The sequence below is a fragment of the Homarus americanus genome, unplaced genomic scaffold (assembly GCF_018991925.1).
Source record: "Homarus americanus isolate GMGI-L3 unplaced genomic scaffold, GMGI_Hamer_2.0 scaffold24694, whole genome shotgun sequence".
Classification (NCBI taxonomy): Eukaryota; Metazoa; Arthropoda; class Malacostraca; order Decapoda; family Nephropidae; genus Homarus; species Homarus americanus.
This window is the reverse complement of record NW_024732780.1, coordinates 934,884-952,863: the sequence shown is the minus strand read 5'-3', so window position 1 is coordinate 952,863 and position 17,980 is coordinate 934,884.

Genomic DNA, 17,980 nt, shown 5'->3' with positions numbered 1-17,980 from the left:
AGTCCAAGAGACAGGAGGCTGCCACAGAGAGACAGAAGAGGAGAAGAGTTGCCGAGAAAAAGAGACTTGAGAAGGCCCAGGGTGAGGTAAAAAAGGCCGATGATTGGAGTCAAGCTGATTCAGAGTTTAATGACTTCCCCATGGCTGATCCGAGTGCTGACCAGGAGAATGGTGACTTTGTCCCTAACCCAGAAAATAATGATCCCAAACCTTCTAGGCATAAGATTCGAAATAGGAAAGATATCCTGAGCATAGCTCTGGCCAGCATGCGACACCACACTGGTCTCAGAGAAACTGCAGAGATAGCAACAGCTGCCTGGATTGACGGTGGTTTGATACCTGATGATGTTCACCTGGTGATAGATCATAACAAAGCAAGGAGAGCTCCAGGAGAAACTTGGCTGGGCAACCTAGAAGAGGAGTCGATGAAGGGGATAAGAGAAAATGGAATCAATTGTTTGTTCTTGATTGGGAGAAGGGATGACACTAAAGTGTCTGGGTGAAAGTTGGAGATTCTGGACAAGTTGTTCCCTCATGGTGAAGGAGGACCACTACCTGCTGCAGTGAACCAGAGGGAAGTATTTGTGGCATTTCACTCCAGAGAAAGATGACATCAGGAAACCAGCTGGAAATAGTGGCAGATAACATTGTGAACTCCTGGCTCAGAGAGGAACGTAGACCAGACCCTGCAGGCCATTGGAGGGGACAGCACCAACACGAACACAGGGTGGCAAGGGGGGGGTCATACAGTGGATAGAGCGGAAGATTGGGAGGAAGCTGGTCTGGATTGCTTGTGACCTCCACACCAACGAGTTGCCACTCAGACATCTGATCCAGGAGCCGGATGGCAAGACTCTTTCAAACAACAGATGGTCTGGTCCTCTTGGCAAGATGCTGGACTCTGCCACTGAGTTAGAAATAAATCCGAGCTTTGAAAAAATCACAGTTGGCCCTCCACTCGTTGAGCTTGTACATACTGTCATTGACGACCTGAGTACTGACCAGTACTATGGTTACATGATTTGCAGTGCCATCAAAACTGGGGTCATGCCTGATAGACTTGCTTACCTGCAGATAGGTCCAGTCTCACATTCTAGGTGGCTCACAACGGCTCTCAGGTTCTGCAGAATTTGGGTCGCTCATCATAAACTGAAAGGAAACCAGCCTCACAACCTGAGACTTATTGTCCAATTCATCGTGAGTGTCTACTTGCCAAATTGGTTCAACACCAAGGTCAAGTCATCGTTCTCCGAAGGTCCGAGGCATGTTCTCTTCCAGCTTGAGCTCCTGAGGAGTCAGCCAAGGAAGGTTGTTCAGATTGTGGAGCAGACTGTGAGGAGATCTTCCTGGTATGCTCATCCTGAGGCAGTTCTGCAGACAATGCTCTGCAGTAAGGATGAGGAGGAGAGAAGAGTGGCAGTCAAAAAGATCTTGGATATGAGACTTATGAGAGGATCTGGGCATGACGAATCAGTTGGTGACGATTCCTTCAGGGTCAGGAAGACTCCTGAAGTCAATCTAGGTGCCAAGACCCTCACTGATCTCATAGATCTGGATAACATCCAGGTTGGCAGTGAGCCCCCTCTGACCTGCAGCCTCACCAATGTTCAAGTCAGAGCTTGCCTGGACAACCCCAGGCAAGCACACCCAGAGTATAGAGTGTTGTGTACAGCAAGTGAGCGAGGCCAGCAGTCACGTGTACAGCCAGGAGAGGAGGGAAGGCTACATCCGAGCTCAGGTGGTCAGCAGGGAGGCGATGAGTAGAAACAGAAGCAAGAAAGACATGTTCTCTATGGTGTGCAGCAACACCGGGTCGTAGTAGAAAAACCGGTTTTTGTATTTGATGATTTTTTTTCTAAAGGAATATTAAATTTAATAAATGTGTCAAGATCATTCGTTTCACTATTCTGGATCATTTTCATCCCAATAAATTAACCTGATACATTTACTTTACTTTAAATAAGCTATTTAGTGGTGTTGGTAAAAGGGTGGGAATACTGAATTTTCATAAGATTTCAAGTTAAAATTTACCTAGCAAAAAATGAAAACTTTTCAAATCTGAAGATATCACATGATTCTGCACATAGAACTACATCATTAATACCATGGGCCGATTTTTCAAACTCAAAAAAAAAAAATTCGCCTCCGTATGACACACCCTAGTACCCCATCCCTCAGCATAAAGGTCCCTTCTGCCTTAGAATTGTCCCAGTTGTCAATGAATGGGACTGATATTGACTTGCAATATCTGTCAAGACGGCCGTTGACACCAACTGCCCTTGACAACCATTCACTGCCAACTCTCCTTCTAGGCAGGACACCGCATATGATAGGGATCCCTCCCTTAGACCTAATACGATCTATAGCTGCCTTGAACTTATCAAGAAGCTCCTCGCTCCTACACCTGCCAATATCATTGCCTCCTGCACTGAGGCAGATAATGGGTTTGTTCCCATTACCAGACAAGATATTGTCCATCCTGTCAATTATATCGCCCACCCCAGCTCCTGGCAAATACACCCTCATCCTATTTTTATTTTTACCACAAAAGGCTCTGTCCAGGTACCTTACCTGTGAGTCACCAACAATTAAAGTTTTTATACCTTCCTTGTCAGCCCTGTCCCTGACTGTACTAACGTCCATTTCGTCTATAAAGGGAATGAACGAGTTAGTACACTTAGCTGTTGTTGTCGTTGTTGTCATAGCCTTGGTGTATTTCTTCATCACCAGTTTGGTCGTCCCTCTCCTCACAACCTTCCATTCCCCAGAGTTATCGTCATTCACCGGCTTTCCTTGTCCGGTTTCTTCCTTCAGCGTTGCTATCTCTTCCTTTAATTTCAAGTTTTCTAACTCTAATTTCAGGGTTTTTCCTTGGATTTCTGTAACTCTGCCCACAGAAGGGCGTAACCCCGTTCACCTGTAGCACTAGCCATATCTGATAATTATCCCCGGGAGCAGAGCTAAGCAGCCGTGACCTTTCCTCTAGTGAGTTCAGAACGCGCTAAAATGACCTAGTATATTTTACTAATGTCTCATTGTCCATGGGTTTTCTTACAGTTTGTCTGTGAGTTTTCTATTTTGTCTACCTGCCAGTTCAACAGGACTGCTAACCATCCTCCCAGCAACTCATATGCCATCCCAGACCCACAGCCTATAAGAATGGTGCAAGACCGCAGTCCAATACATACAAGTCAGGCGGTCAAGCGTTGGTTTGAGGCGCACCCTCAGATTATTCTATTTGACTGCCCCCCTAAAGGAGCCGATTGTAATCCAATAGAAAATCTATGGGCACATATGGTTGTTGAATGGGATGTTGAGGAGAAAACGAGGGAGGCAATGAGGAGACATGCACATAATGTGTGGGAGGGAATAAGGAGGAGGCCGAACATCGGCCCACCAGATTTGCATTAGTTATAGCAGCAGATGGAGGTGTGACACGGTATTAACCTGTGGTCAAGAATTAAATCTCCGCCCACGACGGTGCCTTGTAGGCGGTGGTGGGGGTGTTAGCTCTCTGGTTTAACCTCGTTGGGGCCACATAGACTTCGTTTCCTAAATGTCGGGAATTTGTCCAGGTATTTTACTATGTGGTTTTACTTCACTTCACATATATAATAGGGTGACAATAGTGCATAGGGGTGAATTTCTAAAATTGATTAAATGGAATGGCCATTGGTCCAATACTGCGTACCCATGAAAAAAGAACACAGGCGAAATCCTGGGTCATTTGGACAATATTTAGAGGTAGCTCAAGTCAATTGAAGTTTTATCCTTTTGGCAAAAAATACGAATATTCATAATATGCCGGTTTATTTTAAAATTTACATATTGAGCAAGTTTATGTGTACACTGTACATATAAATGATTAATTCCTTTTTAAAATGAAACTGCAGTGAACACGCTTACATCAATGGGTGGGAGAGGTGTGGACAACCCATTCATTGTTTTCGCTTTTTGCTTGTAAGGTCCTGTTTTGATGTCCCTGGTTGTGACCGCCTCTGCTCTTCAACAACCTGCAGCAGATGTTGACGCTGGTCTTCACTCTTCGTGATCTTGCTGTTGAATGCCTGTATCAAGGCAATCCCTCTCTCTGCAGTGTCGTTGATGACTCTGAGACCACCCACAACTGCGACGCCAGTTTTGAAGTCTTCATCATCAGACCATGTGTCAGGTTCCTTGGACAAAAAAGAAGTCTTCATTTTGAGACTTTCAAATAGAAAGTTTGATCCTCTAGAAGCAAAGTCTGAGAGCTGCTTTGTGGGAAGGGAAGATGTGGCAGGAAGAGCAGCACGTTTTGGTGAATCCTCGGTCGCCTTCCTCTCAACGATTGCCCGAACTATGTTTGTCTTCATTGTTGCATTAACTTGTGGATCGAAGAGTGCAAGACCCACCAAGCCTTCACTGAGGTACCACAGGTGACGACCGAAGACTGTGAGACATGTTCTTGATATTTTGACGTCGTGGTACTCTGACAGGTCTTGGAGGAGCCGCAAATCATTAGCAGGAGCGGAGGATGGAACGGAGGCCGTGAACCATGCACTGACATACACCTCTAGCACAAAGAATGTGAATCGTTTCAAGCCTAATGTCTCACGAGCAGTTAGTTTAAACTGATTAGCAAAAATCAGGATCTTCATGACATAAATGAGCTTAGCCATCCACCGTGCTCGGTGAAGTGCTCCGGGCCGTCGGAGATTAAACTTGGGTAGAGCTCCATCGAGACACCTGATTGCTAGCTCCAGTACCTCACGGTAATCATCACGTGGCTGCTGCTTCTTGCCCAGATGATGTTTCCAGCAACAGATGAGGTCATCTCGTTTCTCGTACAAACTTGGAGGGAGGTCTGAGAGAGGGCTGTAGTCATCTTGACTGATGTCCTTCCACTTATGCTTGAAGCGAGAGAAGAGAGTATTATCTGGTCCAGAGGAAGGCCCCATGCATTCCACATACGCTTTCTCGGCAACAAGCTCAAGGATGTGGTGACGACACGCGAGATGCAGAAGACGGCGGCCGAGTTTCTGCTCCAGAATGACACATGCCCCCGACAAGTGCCCAGTGTTTGAAGCTGTTGTGTCAAAACTGAGTGCTGAAACATTCTCTGATATTTTCCACTCTTCCAGCGCTGCACTGACTGCTGTAGCAATGGCCTGTCCAGTCCCTGACAATAGTTTCGGGACACCAAGCAGCTTTTCAGTATTGATTCCGGAGACAAGAATGGCGATTCGGTCAACACTCGCTCCTTGTTCATCAGGAATAATTTTTCCATCCCAGTGCACAGTGAGCACTTCACTAGGTTGAAATTTTTCTTTAATTTCGTTGGCAATCCCAGAACGGTGGGTCGCTCGCGAAGTACGCACTGTCTCATAGTTTAAAACTAGTTCCATTGGGTCATGACCTAGACTAGCAGCCGTGGCACTGACGATCCGGAGAGCAGAGCGGTGACTGATCCCAGTGCGGTCCAATGTACTTGACAATTCAGGGGTGATAACTTTGAGAGTAGCACGTTTACGATTGGAAGAAGATACCACTGGTGATATCGCTAGGGAACTTGTAGATGATGACGAGCTTGATTGTGATTCTGTTTCAGACGAAGAACCCAACTCATCATATTCAAGAGCAGAACTGGCTTGATTCTGTTGTAGAGATTGCTTACTCTTGCTTTCTTCCCGACGCTTGATGGAACAAGCAATCTTTTTGTCTACTCCTGCCATTACACCTCTTCTCCCTTTTTCTCGTTGCGCTGCCAGGAATGCTCGGTCTTCTTTGATGGTCAAGAGCTGCATTGCCTTGGGGTGGGCAACATCGAAGAGGTCCTCTAACTCATCACAAAAAGTTTCCTCTTTCTTACGTTGTGTGTCTGTAGTGCGAGTGCAGTTTTTCTTAAGTCCCTTCCACATTAAAAAAAGATCCACTACCTTTCGTCCAATACTCTTCTCAGTTATGGTAGGAATCCGTGCTTTATTCCAGAAACTAATAACCGATGCTGCAACTTCACTCGCAGAATCATTCACTGTTTTCTTATGTTCATTGTGACCGTGGAAAAACAGACGTAGAACATCTCCTCTTGAAGGAAGTTGTGCACCCGTGATTTCGGTTATGTGTTGACCAATGAGCCAAACTTCAGTTTTTGAACGTGTACTCTCCATTGAACCTGAAACAAACAAAAACATTTATGTAACTTATGTTGTTACTGTTATGCAAACAACAGCACCCATAAAGCATACGGCATGCAAGATCACTTGTATAAAGTTTTTAAAGTGTTATATACCTAAATTGATGCATTGATTTTAGACAAAGACAATGGTACTAACCGTAATACTGCAACAAGAGCGACGCACACACACCCACCGTCACGTCTCACACACAACTGATGCTACTGTACCAGTCAGACACTGGCACACAACCTCTTCCCCCTACCCAGACTGACACCCGCCTCTCCCTCCCCTCTGCATTGCCAATAGCTGCACCAGCCAAAATACTCATTACTCATTTTTAGAAAAAATGTTAGGAACAACTTTAGTTTGAATTTGCATTCTACATATACCTGCAAAGTTTCATAGTAATCGGTTCATAAATAAAGAAATTAGAAAAAATCAATAATAATTTCAGTAGTGTTAACTTCAAATGGCTTGAGCCACCTCTAAATATTGTCCAAATGACCCAGGATTTCGCCTGTGTTCTTTTTTCATGGGTACGCAGTATTGGACAAATGGCCATCTAAAAATAAAAACTTTCACTTTTTATTGTCACCCAATATATATGCTTACAAAATCTATGCATTAATATGCATAACTCTTGGGAATCTATCCAGACATTAAATATATGTTATATACTATAATAATCACATAGATATGTTTACAATGTTTATATATAATTAATGTGAAAAATATTTTTGGGGTTTCAATTAACCAATAGTCATGCCTACAAAACAATCTTGATGCTCTAAGTAACTGATCCACATTGTTTTGGTTAAATAAAGAAATGAAAAGCAAGCACTTAGCCATATGGATATAGTTACACGGAAGAAGGGAAATAAGAATGAACCATGGTTTTGATGGAAACAATGTGCACTGGGACGATGCTCACAATGACGAATGGGAGAAACCTCTTCATGAAACATCTTACCAACTAAAGATGAAGCTTAATGTTATGGAACACACACACACGCACACACAGTGTAACTTTATGTGACGCGTTGTCTGACTTGGGGTGGCTTTGAGCGAACCATACACTTGATATTACAATTTATGTATCCTTCCTGTCCATGATTTACAATAACAACTGTAGGGCAAAAGTTACAATATTATACTAACAACACTGTCATGTATTGATACTATGACTTAAACAGATACAGAGCACGATGAACATAACATGATAATGATAGTGAAGCCTGAAAGGGTTCATATCATAACTTGTGTGTTCGTGTGTATGTTGCCCCGTGAGAGTTACCGTGGGCCTCCATGTGCCCAGGTGGGATGGTCAAAGTATTACACTATAAGTGTGTCAAATGAGGAGTGACTACTCCACATGTAATTTAAGGTTTTTGAAATATGTAGTTAAATTAAACACGATTTTTCATATAGTTATGCAAATGATGGGAAATAAAAGATATAGATGGGGTGTGGTGGAAGCGCTGTAAACGTTGTGTGGATTCACTGGGTGGTTTAAGAACATAAGAACATAAGAATGGAGGCAACTGCAGCGGGCCTATTGGCCCATATTGGGCAGTCCCGTTTATACCCAACCCCTATTTCTCATATAAGCATCCAACCTATGTTTGAAGCTATCCAACGTATTCGAGTTAATGATGATATTTGGTAACTTGTTCCATTCATCCACTACTCTGTTTCCAAACCAGTGTTTACCTATTTCACGCCAAAATCTAAATTTGTCTAATTTAAAACCATTGTTACGAGTTCGCTCCTGGTTGGATAGTTTGAGTACCTTTGTAATGTCCCCTTTGTTTAACCCTGACTTCCATTTATACACCTCTATCATGTCGCCCCTCACTCTACGTCTCTTGAGGGAGTGCAAATTAAGATGCTTTAACCTATCTCTGTATTCAAGGTTCCTAATGCCCATGATTAGTCTTGTCATTCTCCTCTGGATTCTTACCAAGGATTCTATATCCATTCTCTAATACGGTAACCAGAACTGAACTGCGTAATCCAGGTGAGGTCTCACAAGCGCTAGATATAATTTTAAGATGACCTTGCTAGTCTTGAAACTAACGCTCCTTTGTATGAACCAAAGTACTTTATTAGCCTTGTTACGAGCAAAAACACATTGTTTACTTGGCTTAAGATTCCTAGTGTGTGTGTGTGTGGAAGTGTTTATTTCCATTCATACTTTCGTATGATAATGCAGAGTATAAAATGCCATATACATTATTTATACATAATATCATCTATACAGCTGTACTTAGTACTATGACTGTGTGTGTTCGTGCCTGTGTTGCCTTGTGATAGTTAGAGTGGGCTCCCGTCCAGAAAGGACACTGTACTAACCTCCAGCACCGACCCAGGTGGGCTAGAGAATATGGTTTCCGAGTGTACCTGACTGTATTGGTCCAATCTTTTCTCGTGTATTAGTTTGATACATTTGATAGAATTCCTTGGGTTTGACTTCGCCTCCCTTGCTACCTTCAGTTCATTATTACTCTTTGCTTTTCTTATCTCGGTCTTAACCCTACTGGCTAATGCCTTATAATAATCTCGGAGGTAAACTTCTCCGAGATTTATTCTCCTACCTATATCCTTCCTTTGTCCAATAATAAAAAATCAAATGGCTTAAAATAAATTTATATTACAGAGATTTAAATATATGGTATACTATGGTCATTCTTAGAGTTAGCCCATTTTAGTATTTCTTTTTATTGTTTTTTATTGGAAGTTATATATTTAACATTTAACTTAGTGTAATGATTGCTATCAGAATATAGCTTACAGCTCCAGAAAGAACAGCAGGAAAAGGGTGGGTGGATGAGCGAGGTGCCTGCACCCCTCACTACGAAAGGTCACGGCAGCTTAGCTCCGCTCCCGGGGATAATTACCAGATATGGCTAGTGCTACTTATAAACGGGGTTATGTCCATCTGTGGACCGAGTTACAGAATACCAAGGAAAAAACCCTGAAATTAGAGCAAGAAATCTTGAAATTAAAGGAAGAGATATCAAAGATGAAGGAAGAAACGAGACAGGGAAAGCCGGTGAATGACGAATGGAAGGTTGTGAGGAGAGGGACTACCAAGCTGGTGGTCAAGAAATACACCAAAGATACAAAAACGACAACAACAGCTAAGTGTACCAACTCGTTCAGTCCCTTGATAGACGAAATGGACATTAGTACAGTCAGGGACAGGGCTGACAAGGAAGGTATAAAAACTTTAATTGTTGGTGACTCACAGGTAAGGTATTTGGACAGAGCCTTTTGTGGTAAAAATAAAAATAGGATGCGGGTGTGTTTGCCAGGAGCTGGGGTGGGGGATATAGTTGACAGGATGGACAATATCTTGTCTGGTAATGGGAACAAACCCATTATCTGCCTCAGTGCAGGAGGCAACGATATTGGCCGGTGGAGTAAAGAGTTTTGAGGTTCAGAAGCAGATCAACTTTAGACTATAGAGGACCCCAACATATGCCGTGTCCTGCCTTGAAGGAGAGTTAGCAGTGAATGGTTGTCAAGGGCAGTTGGTGTCAACAGCCGTCTTGACGGATATTGCAAGTCAATATCAGTCCCATTCATTGACAACTGGGACAACTTCTACGGCAGAAGGGACCTTTATGCTAGGGATGGGGGTACACCTGTCTCGGGAGGGGGTGGCACCCCTGGCTGGGTCTCTAGAGGGGGCAGTTCAAAAGATATCGAAGTCTTTAAACTGCTAGGACAACATGAGGGCACGGGGGTGGAGGAGACTGCAGTGGGAGCGGTAAACAAAGTGAAAGATTACAGGGAAATAGTGTTGGGAATGACGACAAAACTAAAGCAGACAGGGAGTTTAAACCTAAATGCGGCAAAGGGAGGACTCAGAACAAGACTAACTTAAATGTCTACTACGCGAACAGTAGAAGTATGAGAAACAAAATGGATGATATTAGGGCCTTAGTATGTACCGAAAAAATCGACATAATAGCATTCACTGAAACATGGATCAACCTAGACTCACGTGAGTTACCGGTCGAATACCAAATTGCGGGTTACAAATTGTTCCATACCAATAGGCAGACCAGGAAAGGAGGCGGAGTAGCAATCTATGTCAGGGATAATCTGAAGTGTGAAATAAATATGGAAATAAAAACTGAGCGGAATACAGAAACAATTTGGATAGAATTAATCGACGGTAGGGAAAAATTAATCAAGGGATTAATATATAGACCTCCCAATCTTGATAGAGTTAATGAACGACTTATTTGGGATGAAATGCACAGGGCTTCCATACACAGCAAAGTATGCATAGTAGGCGATTTTAACTTTAGCCAAATAGATTGGACTGACCTTACGGGTAACTCAGAATCAGAGGATTTTCTCGAAACGATCCAGGACTGTTTCCTAAGTCAACATATAAATGAACCCACCAGGGGTAATAATATACTCGATTTAGTTCTGTTGAACAGAGAAAACCTCTTTAGTAATGTCGAGGTAGGGAACGAACTTGCAAACAGCGGTCACAAAGAAATTAGATTGCAGTTAGATGTTCAGGACAGTTGTAAGGAAAATTCCACAAAAGTCCCAGATTTCAGAAGGGCAAACTTTGATAGTTTGAAGAAGCAGTTGAGAGAAGGGGTATCACGCTTGGGGGTGAACTACACGACCTCTCGCATGAGGTGACCTCACTCAATGTACCCACAGAGGGCAACATCACCGTACCCAGAGACCTGACGGTTGAGACTGACCTGATAACGAGATCTGAGGTTGCCGAGATCCATGACAATTTAAATTATGATTTACTTTATGCACAAAGGCAGAACATACCATATAAAAAACTCAGATCAAACAACAATGACCCTAAATGCATAAATAATTATTTAAAGAACATTATTGGTCAAAAGAAGGCTATAGGCAGGAGGATAAATCGTGCGAAGTACACCTCAGAGATTATTATAAGGTATTGGCTGGTAGGGTTAAGACCGAGATAAGAAAAGCAAAGAGGAATACTGAGCTGAGGATAGCAAGGGAGGCGAAGTCAAACCCCAAGGGATTCTATCAAATGTATCAAACTAAAACATGAGAAACGATTGGACCAATACAGTCAGTTACCAGTGAGCTAACTGATAACGAAGGAGAAATGAGCAATAATCTGAATAAGTATTTTTCAACAGTTTTCACCACCGAAAATTTAAACATGATACCCGAGGCACCGACTCTATACAGAGATAGTGAAGAAAACAAATTAAGCGAGATAGTAGTGACAAGTAATGATGTTAATAAGCATATAGACAAACTAAAGTCTAATAAGTTACCTGGTCCCGATGAGATATTTGCCAGAGTATTAAAGGAATGTTAGGAAGAGCTTAGTATGCCCTAAGCAAATTTGTTTAACATGTCCTTAAAAACAGGTGTATTACCAGAATCCTGGAGGATAGCAAATGTATTACCGATTTTCAAGAAGGGAGATAGATCACTATCCTCTAACTACCGTCCAATCAGTCTAACATCAATTGTAGGCAAGTTACTGGAAGCAATCATTTCAAACTCTATTTGAAATCACCTAGAGACACACAAGTTGATCAATGATTCCCAGCATGACTTCACAAGCGGGCACTCATGTCTAACTAATCTATTAACATTCTTTTCATCAGTGTACAAGGGGCACAATTATGATGTGGTATATCTCGACTTTAGCAAAGCCTTTGACAGAGTCCCCCACGAAAGACTAATAAGAAAAGTAAAGGCGCATGGCATTAAAGGTGATAATCTAAAATGGATTAGGGCGTGGTTACAGGACAGGAAACAGCGAGTGAGCATTGAAGGCACTAAATCCCATTCGAGCAACGTCACTAGAGGAGTTCCCCAAGGCTCAGTACTTGGACCATTATTATTTATTATATACAGAAACGACATAGATATCGGCATAGACAGCAACATAAGTAAATTTGCTGATGACGCTAAAATAGGACGTGTAATTAAATCTGACGAGGACTCCGCAAAACTACAGGTAGATCTAAAGAAAATTTTTGAATGGTCTGAAAAATGGCAGATGAAATTCAATGTGGACAAATGTAAAGTACTCAGTATAGGAGATATAAACAGGGAAACCAGATACCAAACGAACAACAATGTTATTGGGAAATCCAACTGCGAGAGAAATTTAGGAGTAATGATAAGTAGGAATCTTAAGCCAAGTAAACAATGTGTTTTTGCTCGAAACAATGCTAATAAAGTACTTGGGTTCATACAAAGAAGTGTTAGTTACAAGACTAGCGAGGTCATCTTAAAACTATATCTTGCTCTTGTGAGACCTCACTTGGATTACGCAGTTCAATTCTGGTCACCGTATTACAGAATGGATATAGAATCCTTGGAAAGAATTCAGAGGAGAATGACAAGACTAGTCCCGGGCATTAGGTACCTTGAGTACAGAGACAGGTTAAAGCATCTTAATTTGCACTCCCTCAAGAGGCGTAGAGCGAGGGGCGACATGATAGAGGTGTATAAATGGAAGTCAAGGCTAAACAAAGGGGACATTACAAAGGTATTCAAACTATCCAACCAGGAGCGAACTCGTAACAATGGTTTTAAATTAGACAAATTTAGATATAGGCGCGAAATAGGTAAACATTGGTTTGGAAATAGAGTAGTGGATGAGTGGAACACGTTACCAAATATCATCATTAACTCGAATACGCTGGATAGCTTCAAACATAGGTTGGATGCTTATATGAGCAATAGGGGTTGGGTGTAAATGGGACTGCCCAGTATGGGCCAATAGGCCCGCAACAGTTTCCTCCATTTTTATGTTCTTATGTTCTTATTAGCTAACCTGGCGATATGACCGTGTTACTCAAGAAGCTACTCTCCAGCCAGTACATCTGTCACCTGGTCAGACACACCCAGATTAGTGACGACATCTTCCGGCTCGTGACCGCCAATACAAGAGCCTGTAGCTCCTTCCACAGGGCATTGGCTTTCTCATTATTATTGTAACAGGGAAGGGGCCGACAGCTCCTTCCCAGTGGGAGACTTCCCTCCCCAGCATCGAGCCTCCAACTAGCAGTCTCCCATAGGAGACATAGTCCAGCAGCACCTGCGGCTTCCTTAGCCGCTGGGCCTCCCTCAGGTCACAAGTGAGTCATTGTCAGAGCGATCCATTAGGTTGAGTTACTTACGGTGGGAAGTGAATCCATTTCATGTTTGCGTCCGAGAGTTATTGTCTATTAACCTCAATATATATATATATATATATGTATATATATATATATATATATATATATATATATATATATATATATATATATATATATATGTTTCATGTAAATCCACAGAAATGTATAGATAAATCTTGATAAATCAATGGGAAATGGGAAAACAATCGGAGGTTTTGGGTTGTCTTTTATTCAAGAGCACTTCAGAGCGCCTCTGGAAGATGTCTTGAATAGCATTAAGTTGGTGTACCTGCCGCCTGGGCTTTTCCCGTGTGATTTATATATATATATATATATATATATATATATATATATATATATATCTTTTAATGTGTCCATGCCATTGAATTGAATAATAAGTAGCTGTACTTAGAATCGGCTTTTAGAAAATTCCGCCTACGAATATACATTAACAGTTGAATAACTATTGGCCACGCTACCAAACTTCCTCACTTTACATTCTTATAACTAAATATTCTTCCTATACTTTCTACACTTAATTTACCTGTATTATATTAGCACCACATTTTGAAGGCTCAAAGTTTCCTTTTGGTGTCTATTGAATGTGTTTGTTTCTTAACCATTCAAGAGCACTGACCATTGCTTTTAAACATTCTTGTTCTCAAAATAATGCCCCTTTTTAACTGAGTATTGAGATTATTAATTATGAATTTTGTTTTATTTTCTCTTTTACGATTATCATCACGACCTATACTGTATTATATCCCAAATACACACTTAACATAAGAACATAAGAATGGAGGAAACTGCAGCGGGCCTATTGGCCCATACTGGGCAGTCCCGTTTACACCCAACCCCTATTGCCGAAGCTAGTTTTGAAAAATTCTTCCTCGAGTGAGAAATATTAACCCAAGCAAATAAACACCACCACCTGCAGGAGAAATTCTTCCTTAAGGAAAATAAACAAAATTGAGGAGGAAAAGCGAAAGAAACCAGATACTTTACAGGCAGTAAGAACATAAGAATGGAAGAAACTATTGCTGCAGCTTTACCAAAGCTACTTTTGAAACAATCTTCCTTGGGTGAATAACAATAATTAACCCAACTAAATAACCACTAACACCACTACTAACACCACTACTAACACCACCACTACTAACACCACCCCACCACTACCATCACCACCACTAACACCACCACCACCACCAGAAGTGGATGGCTGTGGTTCAGTATCTTCAGACTGCTTCTTGGGGGTTTAAGTGAGGGGAGAGGGCGGGTCGGTTGCTTCTGTGACAAAGCGCGTTCGGCATTCGATGTGGAGCGGCAGGAATTGGACAGCGATTACATAAGAACATCAAGATCGTCTTAGTGATGTGAAAGTGTAGATCGATGTAGGATTTTTAATGCTAGACGCGATTGTATTTTTTAAAACTGAATTTCCACCGAGTTGGAGGTACAGCGAAGGTCACGAGACCTGCAACCACAAAATCACTGCAAATCGTCTCGTTTTATTTCTTTGCCATTAGTGGTTAGCTACTTCTGCTGTTCCATTTATTAACATTAAATATCATTTAATTTTTTTTTTACATTAATTCTACCACAGCTACAACCATGGTCTTATTTTCTTCAATTTCTTATATAGAACCATCGTCCTTTGTGTAAACACTAATGAAAACAATGGCGTCCCATCTCTTGTGTGACCATATTATTATTCATTTATATTGTATAAGGTGCATTCATAAACATTTTTTAAAGAATATAGTTTGCACTTTTCATTATTTTTTTTTGGGGGGGGGGGAAAGAGGGTAAAACAACAAAAAATATATGAAAAGGCCACACTGGGGAACGCAACTCATTATTGCCGCTTTATTTTATTGGTAATTAATGATTCACGATATGATGATTCACCTTACACTGCAATATTGGAGGACACTACCTTGGTTATTCGAGGCTTTACTGTACTAACCCGAACCGAATCTCTCTTGATTCTGTCCTTTCTGCATTATCTTATAGGGTATGCTATAACGAACGGATTCTACTTCGAATATTCCAATAACGAACGGAGCTTAACTTCTGAGGAGTCAGGGGAGGATGAGGACAAGGAGGAAAGCCGCATCATTCCAGGAGCTGCCTGTGTCCCCCTCCACTTCTGTGTCCTCCACTGCAAGGTCCCCCACCGGCTCAAGGTACTCCACAACCCCCTGATCCCACAGCCCCTCCTCTGACCCAGCTTGGAGAAGGTCGTGCCCGATCGTGCTCCCGTTAGAGACCAAGGAAAATGGCCGCTTTGGATTGTTGTGTCGTGGGGGAAGAGGAGGGGAGTGTGGGGAAAGACGACCTCCTTGCCACGCTGTTAAGGCAGCTGGGGCAGTTGAGGAGTGAGGTTGACACTCTAAAGGGGGAAAATGAAGCCCTCAGGACGGAACTCCTTCAGGTAGGTGTCCTGCCTAGCATGACACCTGCGAAGGAGGAGCAGGCGTGGAGAGTGGTTGTCTCCAAGGGGACTAGGGTCAGGCTCAGGAAAGCTGACCAGGGTGTGGAGTGTAGTAACCCTTACCAGGTGCTGCAGGAAGCTGGAGAGGAAGAGAAGAGGCAGGACGGTATGGATCAAGGAGAGGAAAGGGCAGTTGTACAAACCCTGCCCACAGGTAAGGTCGTGGTAGTTGGTGACAGCCAGGTGAGGTTTATGGATAGGGCTTTTTGTGCGAGAGATAGGAAACGTAGGACTAGGATGTGTTTTCCTGGGGATGGGATAGGGCATGTAGCCGAGCGGTTAGACAGGGTTTTGTCAGGGGAGGGTACCAATCCAGTAGTGTGTCTTAGTGTGGGAGGAAGCGACATAGGTAAGGTTAGGCGTGAGGAACTTTTCAAGAGGTATAGGGAGGCGCTGGGGAGGATTAGAGTTAGGGGAGGGATCCCGATAGTATGTGGTGTCTTGCCTAGAAGAGGGGTTGGTCGTGAATGGCTGTCCAGGGCAATTGCTATAAATTGCCTACTGGAAAAACATTGTGCAAACAATGGTTGGGCATTCATTGATAACTGGCAACGATTCTATGGCAACGACTACCTGTACTGTCGCGATGGAGTACACTTGTCTCGTGAGGGGGTAAAGACGTTGTCTGCATCCCTGGAGCGTGAATTTGTCACTCCGAAGGGGGGGTTTCGCCAGTAGAGAGGGGTCGGGGAAGTGGGAGTCAAAAAACAAGCAGGTCCTGGGAAGTAAAATTAGTTGCTCAGGACAAGGGGTAAAACAGGACCAGGGAAGAGTAGGTTTAAATGTATACTATACAAACAGTAGGAGCGTTAGGAATAAAATAGACTTGCTGAGAGCGGTTGTATGTACCGAGAATGTAGACGTCATAGCAATCACCGAAACTTGGATGAATCTGGCGAGCAAAAATTTTTTATCAGAGTACCACATAGAAGGGTACAACCTTTTTCACAAGGACAGGGAAGGTAGGAAGGGGGGAGGGGTCGCACTCTTCGTCAAGGATACATTAAAATGTTGTACTAATAATTCAATAAAGGGTGAAATAGGAACTGAGTCTGTGTGGGTAGAAATCACGGAAGGAAGAGAAAAACTAATTATGGGAGTGAGTTACAGGCCCCCAAGTCTTGGCAAAGAAGCAGCTCAGCCCATATGGCAGGAAATGAGTAGGGCAGCAAAATATAACAACCTATGCATTATGGGGGATTTCAACTTCAGAAATATTGACTGGGACAACATTGTAGGCGACTATGAATCTGAAGACTTCCTAGATGCAGTACAGGATAATTTTTTGAAACAAGTAATTACAGAACCTACTAGAGGTGACAATATATTAGACCTAGTATTAACAAATAAAGAAAATATTATCAGAAATATCACAGTAGGGGAAGAACTAGGTAACAGTGATCACAGAGAAATCAGATTCACCCTAAATTGGGAAACGAAAAACAATGACAATATGGTCAGAGTCCCAAACTTTCGGTTGGCGGATTATCAGGGGTTAAGAAGGTACCTAGGTGAGGTCACCTGGGAACAGTCACGTCAGTTCCCAGTAGGACGGGGTGAGATCATAGATGACACAACAATTGATCATGGCTATAATATATTCACTAGTATACTACATAAAGCACAAGAACAAAATATACCACACAGAAAAATTAGGTCAAATATGAATGAGCCAAGGTGGATGACCAGAAAACTTAAACATGACATAGGAATAAAGAAAGGAATATATAAGAAATTAAAGGGAGGGGAGGAGCAGCTCAGAAACAGGTATAATGAACTATCTAGGAATGTTAAGAAAAATGTAAGGAAAGCAAAGAGAGGCTATGAAATCAAAATAGCAAGAGAATCCAAGGCGAATCCCAAGGGATTTTTCCAGGTATATAGGACAAAGGTCAAGGACAAAGTTGGGCCTTTAAAGTCAGGGAGGGGAGAATTGATAAATGGCAGTGAAGAAATAAGCAAATCATTGAACAGCTACTTCTTATCAGTTTTCACAGAAGAAATTTGAGATGAAATTCCGGAGGTGGAACTGATATTTAAGGGAAAGGAAGAAGAAATTAAAGAATATCACTATCAGAAAAGAGGATGTTCTTAAGAAGATAAATAAACTAAAGAATACAAAATCCCCAGGGCCTGATGAAATTTTTCCTCGAGTCTTAAAAGAG